A 19,254-nucleotide genomic window follows, 5' to 3' on the forward strand; every position below is an offset into this window, starting at 1 on the left:
AATGGATCCTCTTTCTTTTATTCATCATCATCATTATTTTTATTGTCATTATTTTCCATCAATAAGTCTTTAATGCAAAGGGCTGATTTTCAGAATGAAAGACTGAGAAACAAAATGGAGAGATGCTACAGATCCAGAGCCCCCGTCAGCCTTATAGTACTCCCATGTGGCCTAGCAGGGGTTCACATCTGGGTCTTGCACATGGCAAAGGACACACCCTCCCAAGTCAACTTTCATATTAGTCCTCTCCTCGTCATTATATTTTTAAATTTTTATTGGGGGGGTTTTAATGATATACAGTGTAGCCGTTGACACATAGGCACTAGTTCATTTTGCACCAGGACCTCAGAGTTCTCTTCCACCCCTCCCACCCTGTGCTTCCCTATAATCCTTTGCTTCGATGCAATACACAGTGCCCAGTCAACATTTTACTTTGTGTTCTCCTCCCCTGTCTTTCTTCATTATTAATCTTAATCTTTTTTGTTTGTTTGCTTGTTTGTTTTTGTGGTGGTGGTGGTGGGAGGGGGGGAGTAGTCCAATTAAACTCTTGTGTGTGAACTCTTAAGATGGTCTTGTAGTACCAATAGAAGTAGACGGGTCTCTAGGTGTAAGAATCTCAGTTAATGGAAGCTTAAATTAAATAGAAAACTAGAAAAATGTTCGTTCAGAAGGCTATAATGCAATGCTAGAAAAGTTTTAGCATTCATTCCAATTCACAGGCAAAGCTAAAAACGAAAAGCTTTGGGGCTGAGCAGTAGTGCGCCTGGTTAAGCACACACATATAGTAAGAAACGTAAGAACTCGCGTAAGAATCCGATTCAAGCGCCAGGCTTCCCACTTGTAGGCTTGTTTCACAAGCAGTGAAGCAAGACTGCAGGTGTCTTTCTCTTCCCCTCCTCTCTCAATTTCTCTCTGTTGTCATAACTTATTAAAAAGAAAGGAATAATAATAAAAAGCCTCTAGGAGCAGTGGATTCGTAGTGTGAGTATCTACCCCCAGTGATAACCCCGGGGGGCAAAGTAAACAAACAAACAAACAAATAATAAATAAATAGCCTTTAAAAAAGATTAGAGGAAGAGCCGATGATAACTTACATGGCAGAGTATAAACTTTGCCATTTTAAAATACCCAGGTTTGTCCCACTGGTCTTCTACGTCACATCCTGTTTCCACCCTACTTGGCGAGTATATATAAGGACAGGATTATGATTAGGGATAGCTTAGCTTAGATTGTGCTGCATTCCACATGAATAAAGACTGAACTGCGTACCACTCAGCCATGAATCTCTGGTCGTCTCTGTCTCCCGCCCGTGAAGCTAGCTAGCCCGGAAAGTCCTGATGGAGATGATCAGCAGTGGTGTAGAGAAGGATCTGTTAGAGCTCTAGGCCCATCATGTCTGTGTGGGAATCCCAGGATTCCCCGACTAGGGCCCTGGATGATGGAGTGGCCTCATAGTGACCAAGAACACCATCGTTAAAGTATGCTGGTCTCTTGCTATTATCCAGCTTTTGTAGTCCTTACTTTATCTGACGATTTTAGTCTTTGATTGATTGAAGGAAATGAAATAGGAGCTAGAAACTATTTGATTACGTATTTTATGGTGTCTTTTTAGGTCTTTCTACTTGCTTGCTACACTTATGGAGTCATTGCAAACTATTCTGCACTTTTACTTTAAGCTATACATATTTTCCCTAACTTCTATCACATGGGCCCTGGTCTATATCTAGGTTTTGTGGTTTTGTTAGGAAGTTTGGAGTATTGTACCAAATTAAAAATCTCTGAATGGAGGGTGAGGGTAGATTTTCAGCTTCTCTATAGGGAAAGGGGTAGAAACACAGACCTTTGGTGGTAAGAATGGTATTAATATATACTCCTATTAACTTATAGTCTTATAAATCAATATAAGAGGGAAAATAGATTGAACATCTTGAACTTATGGAAGCATAGACCCCAGTTTTGAGTATATATTCCTTCTGTGTAAGCAGTTAAGGTTTCAATTTGGTAAGTTGCTTGAATTTTAAAAGTGGGCTTAAATTGTTAATACATTTATAATACTGACCTTTTTTTTAGTAAATATTAGATCACCTATAATCTTAGACTGGGGAGACCAGAAGCAACTGGTCTTGTCACTATGTAAGATACAGTTATTTGTAAACAGCATTAAATGACAGAAATCATGGGGAGGTTTTGTATGGTACAGTAAATCCTAACGAGGGGATTTTCAAAGTAAACTAAATTCCTCAATAAGTTGGTTACAATAATAACTATCTATTATCTTCTCAAACTCTAAGACAGCAGGAACCTTCCCCATTCTCTATAAACCCACGTTTCGTTTCTCCTAGTCCTGGAACCTCTGGGGTGTGACTTGTTTTCCTTCATGCTTCTCTGGATCCATACCATCTGATACTGCACCTGCTGATCTCAGCCAAATCAGTGCAACCAGTACCACCTTGACATGTTTCACTTTGGATAGTATCCAGACATGCCAGGTGTGGAATGTTAGCCCTTCAGCTCCATTAGTTGGGTGAGATCTTTCCTAGCTCATAGGACTCCTGAGCTCCTTTTCATAACCACTCTGTTCCTGAATCTTTCTGTGTGTCCTTAAAATCTTAGCTTGGATTTGAAGTAATTGCAAATATGGCACCGCTGCTAATGTAGTGTCATGTCTCCATCTGAGTCCTTTTCACCCTCCTTGCCTGGTCCCTCTGTCCATGTGCAACCACCAGTCTTCATACAATAATTTTTTTACCTTTACCAGGAATTCCAATTGTGCTTAAGATATTTAATCTTAAATATTTGGTTTTTTGGGGAAGAGTCAATTTTCTGAGTCTATTCACTATAGCTCTGTCCCAGATTGAACTCTTTATGACCTCCATACTCCCAGAATTCCATCCCTTCTTTCTGTGGAAGGCCATTTCTCATATGGCTACTCTTTGATGATAAAAGGCAAGACAGGGTTTTGGAATGGAAGATATTAGTGTGATAAAAGAAATAATTCTAGGGGGTCGGGTGGTGGCACAGTGGGTTAAGCGCATGTGGCGCAAAGTGTAGGGATCGGCTTAAGGATCCCGGTTTGAGCCCCTGGCTCCCCACCTGCAGGGGAGTCGCTTCACAGGCGGTGAAGCAGGTATGCAGGTGTCTATCTTCCTCTCCCCCTCTCTGTCTTCCCCTCCTTGCTCCATTTCTCTCTGTCCTATCCAACAGCGAGCAACGTCAACGATGGCAATAATAATAACCACAAGGAGGCTACAACAACAAGGGCAACAAAAGGGGGAAAAATGGCCTCCAGGGGCAGTGGATTCATGGTGCAGGCACCGAGCCCAGCAATAACCCTGGAGGAAAAAAAAAAAAAAGAAAGAAAGAATTCTAATTCCTCGTCCTTTGTATCCTCGGTTCATAAACCTCATTATCTCTTGCATCCTGGGTTCCCACCATTTGTCTGGGGTTCCAAAGAGTTGGATAGGGTAGTTTGTTCAACTGGCTTGTGCTAGTACCTTGGTGAGGGTTACCTTTAACGTTCTAGGCAGGGTACCTGCTAAGTTTTTGAATTCCTTCGTGTATGCCATTAATTGACCGCAGCTAGGATTTTAGGTAGACTCAATAGACAAATAAACAGAGAAATCTAAGCTTAGTAGGGACTTAAAATAAACAAAACTGCTCTAAATATTCAGTCTTAGTGGAGATTTTATATTACACACACACACACACACACACACACAGTAATGGTAATAATTTAACCTGTTATACAACATGACAGACAGCATTTTCCTTAGTTAGTGTTATCTGTGTATTTAGGTAATCAGATAAGGTTATTTTACTAATGTCCTATCTATTCTTTTAACTAGCTCCTCTAGGAATTGGTCTTAAACTTCCTGGATTTTCTCTTCTTCCTGTGTCCTTGTGGACTGATGCAAGTCTTGTCTCAGGCCCTAATGCCCCTCTTCCCTTTAGAACCAGGGGTTTTCACTACATCAGTTCAGTTGAATTCTGATTTTTGACTCACATGTATGTTCTAGAAATGTGGTGGTACCAGGGTTTTAAAATTTTTACTAGTGATTTAAAATTGATTTACAAAATTATAAGCTAACAGGAGTATAATTCCATACCTTTCCATCACTAGAGTTTTGTGTCCCTATTCCCTCCATTTGGAAATGGCTTTAATTCTCCCACGATCACAGACATGTGTTGACTATTGTTTCTCTATTTATACATATACAGTATTTGCCCATTTTTTCCCTATTGCCCTTTCTCCTTTCTAAATCACACCTACTACTTCTGAGTGGCCCCCCTTTCTGTTTCTGGGTCCTGGTGGAGTTGGAGAGCAGAGGTCTCTGGCCATCTTCCCCTAACATTTATCCCTCTGGGAGTATGGACAAAAATTCTTTATGGGGTACAGAAGGTAGAAGGTCTGGCTTCTGTAATTACTTCTCTATTGGACATGGGCATTGACAGGTTGATCCATACCCCTAGCCCATTTCTATCTCTCCCTAACCAGGTTCTTTTTGTTCTTAGCAATCCTTCCCCTGGTTATAGCCATCAATAAGAATGCATTGTTTAGGGGGCCAAGCGGTATCATGCCAAGTTAAACGCACATGGCACAAAGCACAAGGACTGGTAAGGACCCCGGTAAGAGACCCCAGCTTCCCACCTGAGGGGGATTGTTTCATAAGTGGTGGAGCTGTTATGCAGGTGTCTGTCTCTCCCCCTCTGTCTTACCCTCCTTTCTCAATTTCTCTCGGCTCAGTTCTTTCTTTATTATATTTATTTTATTTGATAGATACAGCCAGAAATCTAAAGGGAAGAGGGTGATTGGGTGTTGTATGCTTTACACTAGTTTGTTCTAGCCCTCCCCCGCCAAGAAAATTGGATCAGTCCAGTTAGTTTCGCGGGCCCGCTTGGCCCCACCCCCTAAAAACCCCGACAGAGTTCCAGAGAGAGGGTTCCTGAGTTCCAGAGTAGGAGAGAGTGCTTGCGATGCCGCAAAGAGACAGCAGAGTTCTGCTGTTAACCCAGTGCATCCAGCAGACACTTTATATGACACCCAGCTATTTGCTTCAACCTCTACCACTGGTCTTCATGTGGGAGTATCTAGCAAAGGGGAAGTTTCTTAAGTGATAGAGTAGTAGTGTGATATCTCTTCTTTTCTCTCTCTTTTGCCTTCTCTGTTTCTCACTACCTATTTGGAAAGTGGAGAGAGAGAGGGAGAGGGATAGGGAGAGGGAGAGGGAGAGAGACAAGGGAGGGGAGGGGAAGGGAAGGGAAGGGAGGGGAGGGGAAAGAAAGGGGAAGAGGGAGGGCAAGGGGAAAGGAAGGGAAGAGAGAGAACCCAAACAAAAACAAAGCAGTCTGTTAGGAGTGGTGGAGTCATGCAAGCATGAAGTCCCAGCAGCAGGGAAAAACAAATAAAAATCAGATTATAACTTGAAGCTTATCTTTCCCACCTTTATCCCATGTATTCAACCACAATAAAAGAAAACTATGTACACAATGAAACCTAATTTGAATATACTAGTTTATTATTTTGTATGCATGGAATAATGGCAGGGAAACAAACGCGGTGGAGAGCCGGCTCCTGTGGGCTGGCCTGCGTGCTGGCATTGGGCTCCTGCATGGTGGCATCGGGCTCTTGCGTGTTGGCATCGAGCTCCTGCGTGCTGGCATCAGGCTCCTGTGTGGTGGCATCGGACTCCTGTGTAGTGGCATTGGGCTCCTGTGTGCTGGCGTCAGCCTCCTGTGGGCTGTGGGGCTGTGGGGCTGCGGGCGCGGTGCACGGGGTTGTCTGGGCGCAGCCGGTTGGCTGGCTGTTTAACCAGGTAGAAACAGCAGCTCCACGCCTCGCCTCCCGCCCGCTGGCTATTCCCACTGGCTGTTCTGAGTTTGCCCGAGCGAGTGGAAACCACAGAGTGGTCGAGAGATAAATGTTCCAGAAACAGCCAAACAGTCTCGTGAAGAAAGAGCAGAGGCCTTTGGAGATCTCTTCACAAGCAGAAGAGAAGGCCATAGTACATAGGTAGCCAAATTGTCTTTACTTATCTGAGAGATGCGCAGGTCAGGTCCACGTGGACGCCATTTGTTGTTAAAATTTGGAGGCTCTAGCTGGCCGGGCTAGCTTCACGGGTGGGTAACAGAGATGACCAGAGACATACGGCTGGGCAGGGAAGCTGTATTTCTTTATTCAGGAACAACTATTCATAAACTAAACCAAACTAATCACCAAACAGAACTACCACACAAGATCTCCAGCCGCCGGTCCGGTCTGAAGGCAGACAAGCTGGAGTACACAGAGATTTGTGCAGAGATTGCAACCTGCAATTCCTAGAAGTGAAGCTGCCCAAGAGACCATCACTGGACAACGCACCCCCCCAACAACTAAGACAGTACAGATTTAAATTCGTGTTTAAAATGACATGTCTTCGTAACAAAGGTTTCTCTCCTTGTGTATTAATGACCATGTTTAAAGTTTGGTAACAATAACTTTAAGGTTAAAATGTAACTTTAAGGCTAAATTCTTACTAGTCAAAGTTAAATGAAAAAGGTTTTCAACGTAATTCTCATAAAGATGAAATTAACTTACATTTAAAGTCTGAGGTAAAAATTAGTGAACAATCAATATATTTTAACTAAGTTGGTCTAAACAAAAGGTTAAATAGACTTGTTGATATGTAAAACTCTCCATTACCTTCTCTATTAGAAATGGTAGATCGCACAATGGCTATGCTAATTATTCTCATGCCTGAGGTTTCCTTTCCGGCACACAACTAGGGTGTGACTCCATCTTGAATGGGTGTAACAAAAGGTTAAAAGATGTTGTTGATATATAAAACTCCTTCTCTATTAGAAATATGCTAATAACAAGTTTTGTTTCATAGTAAGTAAATTGCAGCCAGCTGCCTTTGGGACTCTAGGCCGTTCCCTGCCCCCATACAAATGTCCGTCGAGACAAGTACGCCCCCCAGAGGCAAGAAATGTTTTTTTTTAAGCTGATAAAGTTTTGCCCACAGAGGCAAAAAAGGCCCCCTCAGGCCTTCCCTTGGCAGCACACTGGTTCTTGTTACTTGCTTACATGTTTCTCCATGTTTGTGCCAGTTTCTTTTTTTAAAAATGCCTGTACGATATAGGTTTCTGCTCACCTCACACCCTTGATACTGTAGTTATTTAGTTAAAAAGAAAAGGGGGAATTGTTGTATGCTTTACATTGGGTTGTTCTAGTTCTCCCCCGCCAAGAAAATTGGATCAGTCCAGTTAGTTTCGCGGGCCTGCTTGGCCCTGCCCCTAGGAACCCTGAGAGAGTTCCTGAGTTACAGAGTAAGAGAGAGTGCTGGCGCCGCTGCCATGGGGAAAGAGGCAGCAGAGTTCTGTTTGGTGATTAATTTGGTTTAGTTTATGAATCATTGTTCCTGAATAAAGAAATACAGCTTCCCTGCCCAGCTTTATGTCTCTGGTTGTCTCTGTTACCCGCCCGTGAAGCTAGCCCGGCGAGCTAGAGCCGCAGAATTTTAACAACAATTGGGAAAGACAGAGAGACACCTGCAGCACTGCTTTACCACTTGCAAAACTTTCCCCCTGCAGGTGGGGACCGGGGTCTTGAACCTGGGTCCTTGCGTGTTGTAACATGTGTGCTCAACCAGGTGTGCCACCACCTGGCTGACTTGATTTCTCTCTGTCCTATCCAAAACAATATTAACAATAACAACAACAACAACAACAACAACAAAATGGGAAAAAATGGCCTCCAGAGCAGTGGATTTGTAGAGCATGCATCAAGCCCAGCAATAATCCTGGAGGGGAAAAAAAAAAATACGTGTTGACTGTCAACTGCTTTCTTCCTAAATTCCTCTGTTCCTGTTTACAATTGCCAACCAGAAGATTATGTACTTACTCTATTTTCTGATCCTCCAAAGCTTTCTCTGTTTATCCCATGACAGATAACATTTTACTAAAACAATGATTAAAACTCTTAAGAAAGGAAAAATACTATATTTAACTTCCCCAGAGAGAAGTAAAATTTTTAATTCTATTGACAAAAGACATGGTCTATGAGTCTGATGCAGTTGTAGTTATCTTAAAATAATTCTTTTAAATTTGGAAAAAGTAAAACATGATTTTAAACAAAAGTATTCATATACAAAAATATTAGCTACTTTTTATTTTTATTTTATTTATTTTATTTTTGAGAGAGATGGAGAGCGAGAGAGAGAGACAGAGATACTCAGAAGAGAGAAACACCAGAGCGCTGCTCAGCTCTGGCTTATGGTGTTATGGGGGACTGAACCTGGGACTTTAGAGGCTCAGGCATGAGAGTCTGTTTGCATAACCATTATGCTATCTCCCCAGCCCAAGCTACTTTGTTGCCTGCCTTTCCCCATGCAAAATTCCTTACTTTCTGTTAGTCATTTTAAGAATTCAGTTTTTCTGCAGGCTTTGCAATCACCCATTTTCTGGTTCCATAATAAACTCATATTCTGAAGTACTGATGAAAGACTTTTCCCGTGAATTTTTCTGAACATAAAACATTAGGATAAGTGACTTCTGTAACTGTAAAAATGACCATGATTAAAGTTCCTATTATAAATAATCCAGAAGTTTGTTTGACTTTATGGTATATAATATTTCAGAATAATAGTCAAAATTGACCAGGCCATCTTAGGTTTTTTAAGGGTTTTACATTATTTAAAAACACATTAATATTCAGCTACATATGTTAAATGGGGAATCTTTTTTTTTTTTTTAATTTCACAGATCTTGCATGTCCCCTCCCTTCTGCCCCACCCCCTACTTTGTGCCTGACTAATTGAAGCAGAGGTCTTGGCCTTGCCTGGAGTACAAAGGGGGAATGAAAGGTGTAAAGGGACCTCATTACTGGAAACTACAAGCACCCCATTCCATGCCCACCACCTGGGCTCACCCCCAGACCTGGTATGAGCTTGAGACTCAAAGTTTCTGCCCCAGGGCAGTTCTGTCCTTAACAGTTTTTGCCAGCTGCCTCAGTAGTTTTTGCCTTGAGGCATAAGCCATTCATATAGGAAGCAATACCCTCTCTTTTAGTTGCAATAAAAGTTCATTATTGCACAAAAGTCATATGGTCCTTGCCTGTTCAGTCATTTTGTTTTTATATTATGGCAAAAGTTTTTAATTTATGGTTTTGAAGTACATAGAGTGTTTTTAAAATAGACTAGAGCCGTCTTGATGGAATCAAATTCCAGGACCCTGTCCTCCTAAGAGGAAAATGTCAGCTAGGCCTTTGAAAAATATGTCTAGATGACTGACCCTTTTACTATTTTCTCTGATCAGTTTCCCTTTGCAAAACATGAAAGATATACCAAGTGCCAACAGTGTCCCTGGCACAGAAAATATAGTCAGATATTGCTCTGCATTGAAAGTGTCTGGGGTGGTACCTAGGTTGTACCTAAATGCTTCATCCACTGTCATAAGGATATTTAACTTCAGATACTTCTTTTTTGAAATATTTATTTATTTATTCCCTTTTATTGCCCTCCTCAGGTACATCTGTTCTTTTATGGTTGCTAATTGAAATCAGAAAAAATCGGTCATTTTCTGCCTAGTGCCACAGAAAGACTTTTGTGTTAAGGGAAAATCTGCTTTATTTGTGCAAATAATCTGAGATTGGTGTATTTCTTGTTTATATCAGGCTTCCTTTCTATCATGGTTGGCCATTTACCACTTATAGTCAGAAAACCCTGATTTTTCATCTCTCTCTTTTTTCTTTTTCATTATTCCATTGTATTTATTCCTTTTCTTTTTTATTTAATTTTTTTATTTATAAAAAGGAATCATTGACTAAACCATAGGATAAGAGGAATACAACTTCACACAGTTCTCACCACCAGAACTCTGTATTCCATCCCCTCCCCTGATAGCTTTCCTATTCTTTAACCCTCTGGGAGTATGGCCCCAGGGTCACTGTGGGATGCAGAAAGTGCTCTGGCTTCTGTAATTGCTTCCCTGCTGAACATGGGCATTGACTAGTCGATCCATATTCCGAGCCTGCCTCTGTCTTTCCCTAGTGATGAAGGGCTCTGGGGAAGCAGAGCTCCAGGACACATTGGTGGGGTTGTCTGTCCAGGGAAGTCTTGTAGGCATCATGTAGCATCTGGAACCTGGTGGTTGAAGAGAGAGTTAACATACAAAGCCAAACAAATTGTTGAGCAATGATGAACCTAAAGGTTGGAATAGTGCAGATGAAGAGTTGGGGGGTCCTCTATTTTGTAGATAGCTAGTAGGCATATTTTAGCTATATTTCAAAAATTCTGTGGCTATACTAGCTTTCTTTTCTTTTTTCTTTTCTCTCTCTCTCTTTTGCATGAGCTTGAAATCTGATATCCAGGTGGATCCTAATTATTGTCTGGGGAGGTGATGTCATGGCTGGCAGAAGGACCAGAAAGCTGGATCAGGGAAGAGAGTAGTAGCTTCCAAATGTGGGGAAGGTGTATAAATATTGTTGATGGTAAACCCCATCAGTTTGATGTGATCTGGGGCCCATATTCTGGTTAGGAGCCTATGTGACCTCTGCATCCCTGTAGATCTGAGCTCACATTCTGTGATCATAAGTAGGAACATTCCAAGCTGCCCCAATATCAGGACCCATCTTCCTCAGGTGTAGCATATGTTGTCCAGTCTCCCTTCGGAGGAGGATGGAACATTCTCTAACATTGCTGATCCAAGTTGAGGGGAAAGTCCTATGGGGGCCCACAAAGGGGTCTAGTGTGTTGTTCCTGATAGGAATGACTGGTAACAATGGAGAGAGGGATTTATTTGAGGTCTAGGCCTATTATGTCTGTTTGGGAATCTCAGGACTCCCCAACTAGGGCCCCTGCTTATGGGCTGGCCTGATAGTGACTAAAGAGTCATTGTTAAAGTATGCCAGTCTCTTGCCCTTATTCAGCTTTTACAATCCTTGTTTTGATGAGGCTAGCTTTGGAGTGAGTAAGAGAACTTAATAGGAAGTAGGTGAGGAGGTTATCTAAGTAGACACTATTTCATTATGAACTTGATACTGACTCACTAAAGACTATTGCATATTTTTGCTTTCAGGTATATATTTTTTCCCTAATTTATGAATACATGTGAATATATGCTCTTATCTTACGGGACCTGGTCTATATCTAGGTCTTGGGATTTTGTTAGGAAGTAAACCTCCTGGAATGGAATTTGAGACTACAATGAAAGGAAATGTCTCACCTGAGTAATGAGGTTGAAGGGCTGACATTCCATGCCTGGTGTCTCTAGACACAGTCTGAAGTGAAGCATGCTGAGGTGGTACTTGTTGCGTCGATTAGGTTGGGATCGGTGGATGCAATATCATTTGGTATAAATTGATAGAAGCATGCAGGAAAGTGAGTCCCACTCTAGAGGTTCCAGAACTGGGGGAAATATTGGCTCTAAAAAGGAAGCGGGATATTCCTGCTGTCTTAGGGTTTAAGAAGACAGTAGATAGTTATTGCTATAATCACATCATTTGGCAATTGGGTTAACTTTGAGATATCCCTTTGTTAGGATTTCCTGTATCATACACAAGATCACCATACTTTATGCCCTTTGACATTATTTGTATATAGCTGTGCCACCGGTTGCTTCTGTTCTCCCTGGTGTTAAGTTTTTAAGAGGGTCAACATATCAAAGACTCAACCTATGTATTAAAAAGTCTCAGTCTGTGATTTTAAAAGTTTGATACATTCAATTAATTTTTCCCCTCTCATATTAATTAAATAGTGATTTATATGACTACAAATTGATAGGAGTGTACATAATCACCATTCCCACCAACCAAAGACTGTGTCCCATTCCATCTTCACCTCACCCCTCCACCCCCAGCCCGTGAAGCTGAACATCCACCCTCACCCTCAACCCAGGGTTTTTACTTTGGTGCCCTATTCCAAATTTAGTCAAATCCATAGTTCTTGTTAACAATTATACTTTCTGCCACCCCTTGATGACTGGGTGCAACCAGACATAGTAAGTTCTATCCACTGAGTTTTAAGTTGATTCATCACATGCTATTTCTCCGCTTAAGATGAAACTCTCAGAGGTCATCCCACTTCCCAGCCATGCTAACTGGCAATATTTAAGATGATGGCACTTCATCAAGCTATTTCCCTCAGAGTGATGAACAGAGTGTCCACTTGTGCCACAAAAGAGACACTGCAATTGAGCAGCAAAGATTAAATTCCTTAGGCAGTGCTTAGGGTCCTCTAAAGAAAGAACCAGGGATGGGGAGAATGTCATTCACCCTCCTTTGACAGGAAGAAGCTACAAGAGATGAAAAAAGCCTCCAGGAGCAATGGATTCATGTTGCAGGCACCGAGTCCCAGCAATAACCCTGGAGGCATCATCATCATCGTCATCATCATCATCATCATTATTATCATCAAAAAATAATATACACAAGTAGGTAGGAGACAGCTTAATGATTATGCAAAAGACTTTCAGGCCTGAGGCTCTGAGGTCCCAGTTTCAATCTCCCACAGCACCATAAGCAGAACTGAGCAGCATCTGGATAATTATAAGGGAACTGACCCCAATCACATATGTAGTAACTTCTGGGAGAAGACTCAGTCACTCAACACTGTTGTTCTAAGTCGAGTGCAACTAAAAATACAGAGTTATATACAATGCTGAGCATGGATAATGACACTTAAATTTTACCTGAATTGGTTGCAAACTCTAAATTCCTTCTCTTCTACTCTCTGGTCCCTTTGTCATATTGGTTCCTTACCTGTGTTTTTTCCTAGGTCTAGGAGTTCTGTTCTGTTGACCACAATTCCCAACTTGTCTCTCTGTTAGTAAAAAACAGCTGTGTACTTCACATGTTTTCTGCAAGAGGGCTGTGGGTTAGTAAGTTTATACACAACTCTTAGCTGTTTATAAAAATAAATATTTTTTTCTTTTTTCATAGTTTATTTTTAATCAGAGATATAAGAAGGAAATGATAGCTATTTAGATAGATACCAGAACCCCACTCAACTCTGGTTTATGTTAGTTCTGGGGATTGAACCTGGGACCTTGGAGCCTCAGGCATGAAAATAGCCATAGTCATTATGCTATTTCCTCAACCCTAACATAAATTTATATAAAAATGTGTGTGATTTTTTTTTCTTTTCTTTTCTTTTCTTTTCTCTTCTTCCTTCAACGTAAGGCTGTCAGTGCTCACTAAGTAAGATTTACTTCTGGACAGAACTCAATTTGAAAGTTCTACCTCATGTTTTCCTCCTCTTTTGGTTTGCAATTGTTCATATGTTGTCTTCTTTGCTTGGTTTCCCAGTAAGCTATCAAACCTGATTTTTTGAATCTCTTCTCTGTCTTCTTCCTACATCACAGAAAGGAACTATAGGTGGAGAAGACTTAATCTCAAAGCAACAAAACAAATTCACCTTTGCTTCCATGGCAAACAGTCCATCTCCACTTTCCAAATTAGCAAAAGATATTTACAATTGTGGAAAGGGTGACTATAGAAAAGGAGCATGTCTTATTAGGTAAGAAATTAATGAGACTAGAAACATTGTGTGTGTGTGTGTGTGTGTGTGTTCAAGATAACTGGATAATATTAAATGGCTCTATAATATTAGTGCATGAGTAACAAGAACCATAACAACTTGAGGAAATGTAAACTAACATTATTAAATGCCAGAAGGTACAGTATCAGTGGTACTTTAGTAAGAGGATTGGCTTTGCAAAAAAGGTTTGATTTAGTATTTTATGAATCTTTTAAAAATTTATTTTATTTATTTCCCTTTTGTTGCCCTTTTTATTGTTGTAGTTATTATTGCTGTTATTGATGTCATCATTGTTAGATAGGACAGATAGAAATGGAGAGAGGAGGGGAAGACAGAGACGGGGGGAGAAAGACATACACTTGCAGACCTGCTTCACTGCCTGTGAAGCGACCCTCCTGCAGGTGGGGAGCCAGAGGCTCGAACCGGGATCCTTATGCCAGTCCTTGCACTTCGTGCCACATGTGCTTAACCCGCTGTGCTACCGCCCGACCCCCTGTTTTATGAATCTTTAAGGGTCAAAGATTCCCTTTCTAAGAATAGACAAGAAATTTCCATTTATTTATTATATATATAGTTGCCACCAGGGTTATTGCCGGGGCTCAGTGCCCGCAAAATGAACCACTACTCCTGGTGACCATTTTTCCTGCCCCCCTTTCTATTTTTTATTTGATAGGACGGTGATAATTGACAGGGAAGAGGGAAATAGGGAGAAAGAAAGACAACTGTAGACTTGCTTCAGTGCTTGTGAAGCCTCACACTTGCAAGTGGGGAGCAGGGATCGAATCTGGGCCCTTGGACATGGTAATGTGTCTCCTCAAACCAGTGTACCACTGCCTGGCCTTGAAATTTTGATTTAAGAATGGACTATAAATAAGTTTTATTTATTTTGTGTATTTGTTTGTGTGTTTACTGGTGTCATTATTTGGGCCTGGAGCCTAACAACTCCACTGTTCCCAGTGACCATTTAAAAAAAAATCATTTTCTTTCTTTTTGATAGATGATAAGAGGGAGCTAGAGATGGAGAGGGAGAGAGACAGAAGCAGAGAGAAGGAAAGAAACCTTCAGTGCTCCTCCACTGGTCATGAAACTTTGTTCTTTGCAGGTGTGAACCCAGATCCTGTCACATGGTATCTTATATACTCTACTCGGTGAGCCACCACCTGGCCTCCTTTTATTTATTTATTTATTTTTTATTTAAATACTATAGTGGCAAGCCAGCTAGTCATTCTAAGAGATCCACTTTCAAAATTCATTTTACCCAAGATATTTCATTTTTTACAATTATATTATGCTTATGTTTTTTCCAAAATCTAAACCTGCAACAGTATTTCATGTGTGTGTGTGTGTGTGTGTGTGTGTGTGTGTATGATTATGATTTTCTGATAGTTATGTCCTCCTTTCTCTTTTTTCTTTCTCTCCTTTCTTTCTTTTCTTTCCAGGGTTTCACTAGGGCCTTGTGTCACCATGATTTCACCATTTGGGATGGAATATATATATGTGTGTGTGTGTGTGTGTGTGTGTGTGTGTGTGTGTGTGTATGTGTGTCTGTTTTCTTTTCATATAAAAGGGAGAGAAGAAGGAAGAAGGAGGGGCACCACAGTACTATTGCTTTAGCCCTGCTGAAACTTCTCTGTGTGGTACTTGAACCTGTATCCCCATGTATGACAAAGTGTGTACTGTGTCAGTTGAACCATCTCCTGACTCCCCATATGTACAGTTATTACATAAAATGGAAGCCACTTTAAGACAAAGGTTATATCTTCACATAGTATTGTGCAAAATTGATACCCTTAGGTTGGTTGATTAAATAAATGAAGACAGACTTAAGAGTTCCAAGAGGGAAGAGTAAAAGCCTATTTCTGCTTTTTTTTATATATATATATAGTAGGGAATGTACCTAAATGTCACATAAGATTCATTACATGCCAATGATGGTTAAGAATTTCTTCACCTGAATAAGCCATGAGGTCATATTCTATCTGAGGCAAAAAAAAAAAAATTCCATTATACACATTTTGTTTACCAGCAATTCCTTGTTTATTTAAACTTGGAATGTTTAAGTATTTTTCTTATAATAGCTCCAAGTGAACTTGAATATTATATATTAAGCAATATTAAATAATATGCCAAATTAACTATGTGTTTAGCTGCCAAGGGCCTTTGGCATTTTGTATGGGTAAGTAATAAAGCAGGTATGGAAATCTTGGGTCCTAGAATGACAGGATTGTGTCACCACAGTGGTAGAGGTTGAAGCAAATAGCTGGGTGTCATATAAAGTGTCTGCTGGATGCACTGGGTTAACAGCAGAGCTTGATAACATCTGGGAACTACTGTCATCAGAATAAAATAAGTTACTTGGCTCAGAATAATCTACCATCATGTATTTGATACAGTCAACCAAAACATGACCATTTATCAATGCCAACCACCTGGACTGGCTAAGAGAACCAGGAGCCAAATGAGGTGATCAAAAAGATGTTTTGAGAGATGAGGAAAAATAGCAAGAAATCCATATTTGCTAGCTTCTCAGTTCCTGGCAATCAGCAATGTGGGATCCTTTTCTACCTGCATGGAATCCATCTTCTCTATGTAGAGTGTATAGTGTCAGTCATTCCAGACTTGTCCATTTCCAACCATATCAGCCACAGTGATGCAGACAAGGGGCAACCAACATAAAGCTGAGTGGGTAAATCGTATAGCTTCCATTAGCAAGCTGCCTAGATTCGGAGCTACTGCTTACTAGGCAGGAAATTACTAAAGCCTCAGTAGGGTCAGGAAGATTGTATATATGGAGTGACAGAGGTGTGAAATGTGTGTGACTGACCACCAGGCTCAGTATATAAATATCTATCAGGCACATGAGCTGCAGAAAGACTAACATTATTACAGATTGTTCCTATCACCATTGACATTATTATCAAGGAGATGTGAAAACAGTTTGAAACACACCATGAGTTCTATTTCACATATGAGGTAAATATTATAATCCAAAGTTCTCTATCCTCAGTGTTTGAGTCTTCTAAACATTTTTTGTTCTTGCCTCATCCATACTGAGAGTTAGCTGCAGTCAAAAGATAGAAATCTGGTAAAAACTACCAAATACAGAGGCACATAAATTATTGCCCTCTGGAATGTAATTGCTGTGGTGCAAAAAAATGAGTCAACATTTATTCCCAGGTTGATATCACTTTTTAATGAATTGAAATTGCAGTTAATGGAAGGTCAAATCAAAAGTTTAGTGAACATGAAAGGAAAGCCTAGCATGGGTTTTCATTATAGGTGTTAAAAGCACAGTAGTGAATTTTTTTTTTCTTTATAAACACAACTGAATCGGGAGTTAGGTGGTAGCGAAGCGGGTTAAGCTCAGGTGGCACCAAGTGCAAGGACCAGCATAAGGATCCCAGTTTGAGCCCCTGGCTCCCCACCTGCAGGGGAGTCGCTTCATAGGCAGTGAAGCAGGTCTGCAGGTGTGTATCTTTTTCTCCCCCTCTCTGTCTTCCCCTCCTCTCTCCATTTCTTTCTGTCCTATCCGACAACGACAACATCAATAACTACAAGGGCAACAAAAAGGAATAAATAAATTATTTTTAAAAAAACAACTAAATCATATAAGTCACATAGTTTTAAAATGAATTCACATGACACAACTTGATGCAACATCCATAAGTATAATGTAAGTAAAAAAAAAATTACTTAGTAGACTAGATATATGAGAAGAGTATTAATATAAACAGAGATCCGGCAAGCAGAGGTATCAACAAAGTGCCTTCTCTAGACCATCTGGAGCCCCATGGAGCGGTTCCAGACCTCTGAATTCAATTATCCCCCCCCCCTTTATTTTTGTATTGATGAAACATCTATTGCTACACTCTCCCTTCTCTGGCTGTTTTCCATTAAGATTAAAACACTTTTCTTTCTTTTTTTTCTTTATAAAACCCATTTTCCCCTCCCTGATAAAAAAAAATAAATTGCCGATGAAGTTCTGATGCCAGTGCCGTGATTAGGTTTTGTGAGCATGTGTCCAGATACGTGCTGTCTGCCAGGGGAATAGCAGTGGAATGGAGCTTACAGGAGCACTGCCAGCACGGCCAGACTTTTATACCAACCAGCCAATTTTCTTGTTTCTTATTGTTCTAAGCCTTGGGGTCCCTGGCGATATGTATGTATTTTAATCAAACAAGTATGGTAAATACTAAATCAAGCACATTTTGTGTTAGGAACCAACATCATTTTCTCAGTCACTTATTATCTCTCACTCATTTATTCAATGTTCTTCGTTCCCAGAGGACATGAGGAGAAATTAAAAGTGGAGGAAAAGAAGAAACATATATTTCTCAGAAGGAATATAAGTGTTAGAAGGGGGGGTTCAGTATGTATGTATGTATTCAGGGGGCATACACCCTTATTTTTATTCTAAGGTAGATTTTGGGGTATCCAGAGTTATATAAATGTTTAGGAAAATTATTGTTCAAATATGAGTGTGAAGACCATAGCATTACCATCAGGATTTCTTTTGGGGATGCAGTGGTAGGGCCTCATTCATATAGTTTCACTGCCCCTGGCTCAACTTTTAATTCTTTTATTCTCAGACATATTTTAAGAGAGAGAGAGAGGAGAGAGAGAGAGAGAGAGAGAGAGAGAGAGAGAGCGCTTGTGTATAGAGTGAGAGGATGGGGAGAGCATACACAAAAGAAGAGACACCCCACCATAGCACTGGCCTGTCCCCCAGTGTTGTAGTGCTTGAATGTGGTATCAGGGCTAAAAGTTGAGCCCCATACATGGCAAAGCACATATCCTAACAGGTAACCTATCTCCTGGCTTCACTTTTAGGATTTCTAAACATTTATATATTATATGCAGATAAGAGCTATAGTTCAAGGCAGTCTATAAACTATATAAAAGGAATAAAATAAATTGTGCTTGAAAAAAAAAACCCCACTGATGTTTTGTCATGTTTGATGTTCATCTTGGTAATGAAATGTTCAGGGTAATTGTTTGGTATGTTCCGGAGTAAGAGTTGGAGAGATAATAACGATCACTCTGTTAGTGAGATCACTGTTAATTTTAATGAGATAGCTTTGTCCAAGATCCAGGGATAACATGAGTTCCAAGGAGTCTAGTCCTAGGACTTTGGCTTCTGGAGATACACAATCCTCAACCAGTAGATTCTTGGGAGAGTGAATTGTCATCATTCAGCTAATCAGGCTGTTAAGCCAAATATCCTTGCTAGTAATGTAAAAGTTTATCCATGAATACTATAATACAGTCTACTGTTTAATGAGAGACATTTGCAAGGTTTAAGGAGGCCTGTGATGGCCTTTCCTGACTTTGGTCTCCTGATTTTTAGTCCTGTGAACCAATTTCTATAACATTTTTAAAATAAAAATTTGGCATTATATATATATATATATATATTTTCTTGCTCTTATACTTTTCATTTCCAGTACAAATAAAGACAAAATGAAACAGAAGTAACAAACAGCTTCCAGAAAACATCTGAGTAATTCCTGCAGCATCACATGGCATTTCCAATTTTCCTCTGTCTTAATAAGAGTTTTCCCTGGGAATGGTAATCAATGTACAGGTCTTATCACCAATGCTGTCTTCTCTACATGATTTACTTCACAAGTGTGAACATAGGAAAGTGGATTCTGTAATTGGGCAGCCTAACTAGTGGGTAAGCTGTTGTTTTTTTCTCCCAGTGATTGTAAAAGGACAGATTTAGCAGATCCATTTCAGGGTT

The 19,254-nt window shown here is 40.4% G+C and overlaps 1 protein-coding gene and 1 non-coding gene across 2 annotated transcripts in view; both read left to right on the forward strand.

The window, feature by feature from the left end:
- Positions 1 to 19,254, forward strand: part of LOC132538658 (cAMP-specific 3',5'-cyclic phosphodiesterase 4D-like) — a 440,255-nt gene that overhangs the window by 58,767 nt on the left and 362,234 nt on the right. The gene's annotated exons all lie outside the window — the stretch shown is intronic.
- On the forward strand, positions 15,435 to 15,499 carry LOC132538838 (small nucleolar RNA SNORD36). The gene has a single exon (XR_009550151.1). It is a non-coding gene; the product is annotated as a small nucleolar RNA SNORD36 (small nucleolar RNA).

The sequence above is a fragment of the Erinaceus europaeus genome, chromosome 5, assembly GCF_950295315.1.
Source record: "Erinaceus europaeus chromosome 5, mEriEur2.1, whole genome shotgun sequence".
NCBI lineage: Eukaryota > Metazoa > Chordata > Mammalia > Eulipotyphla > Erinaceidae > Erinaceus > Erinaceus europaeus.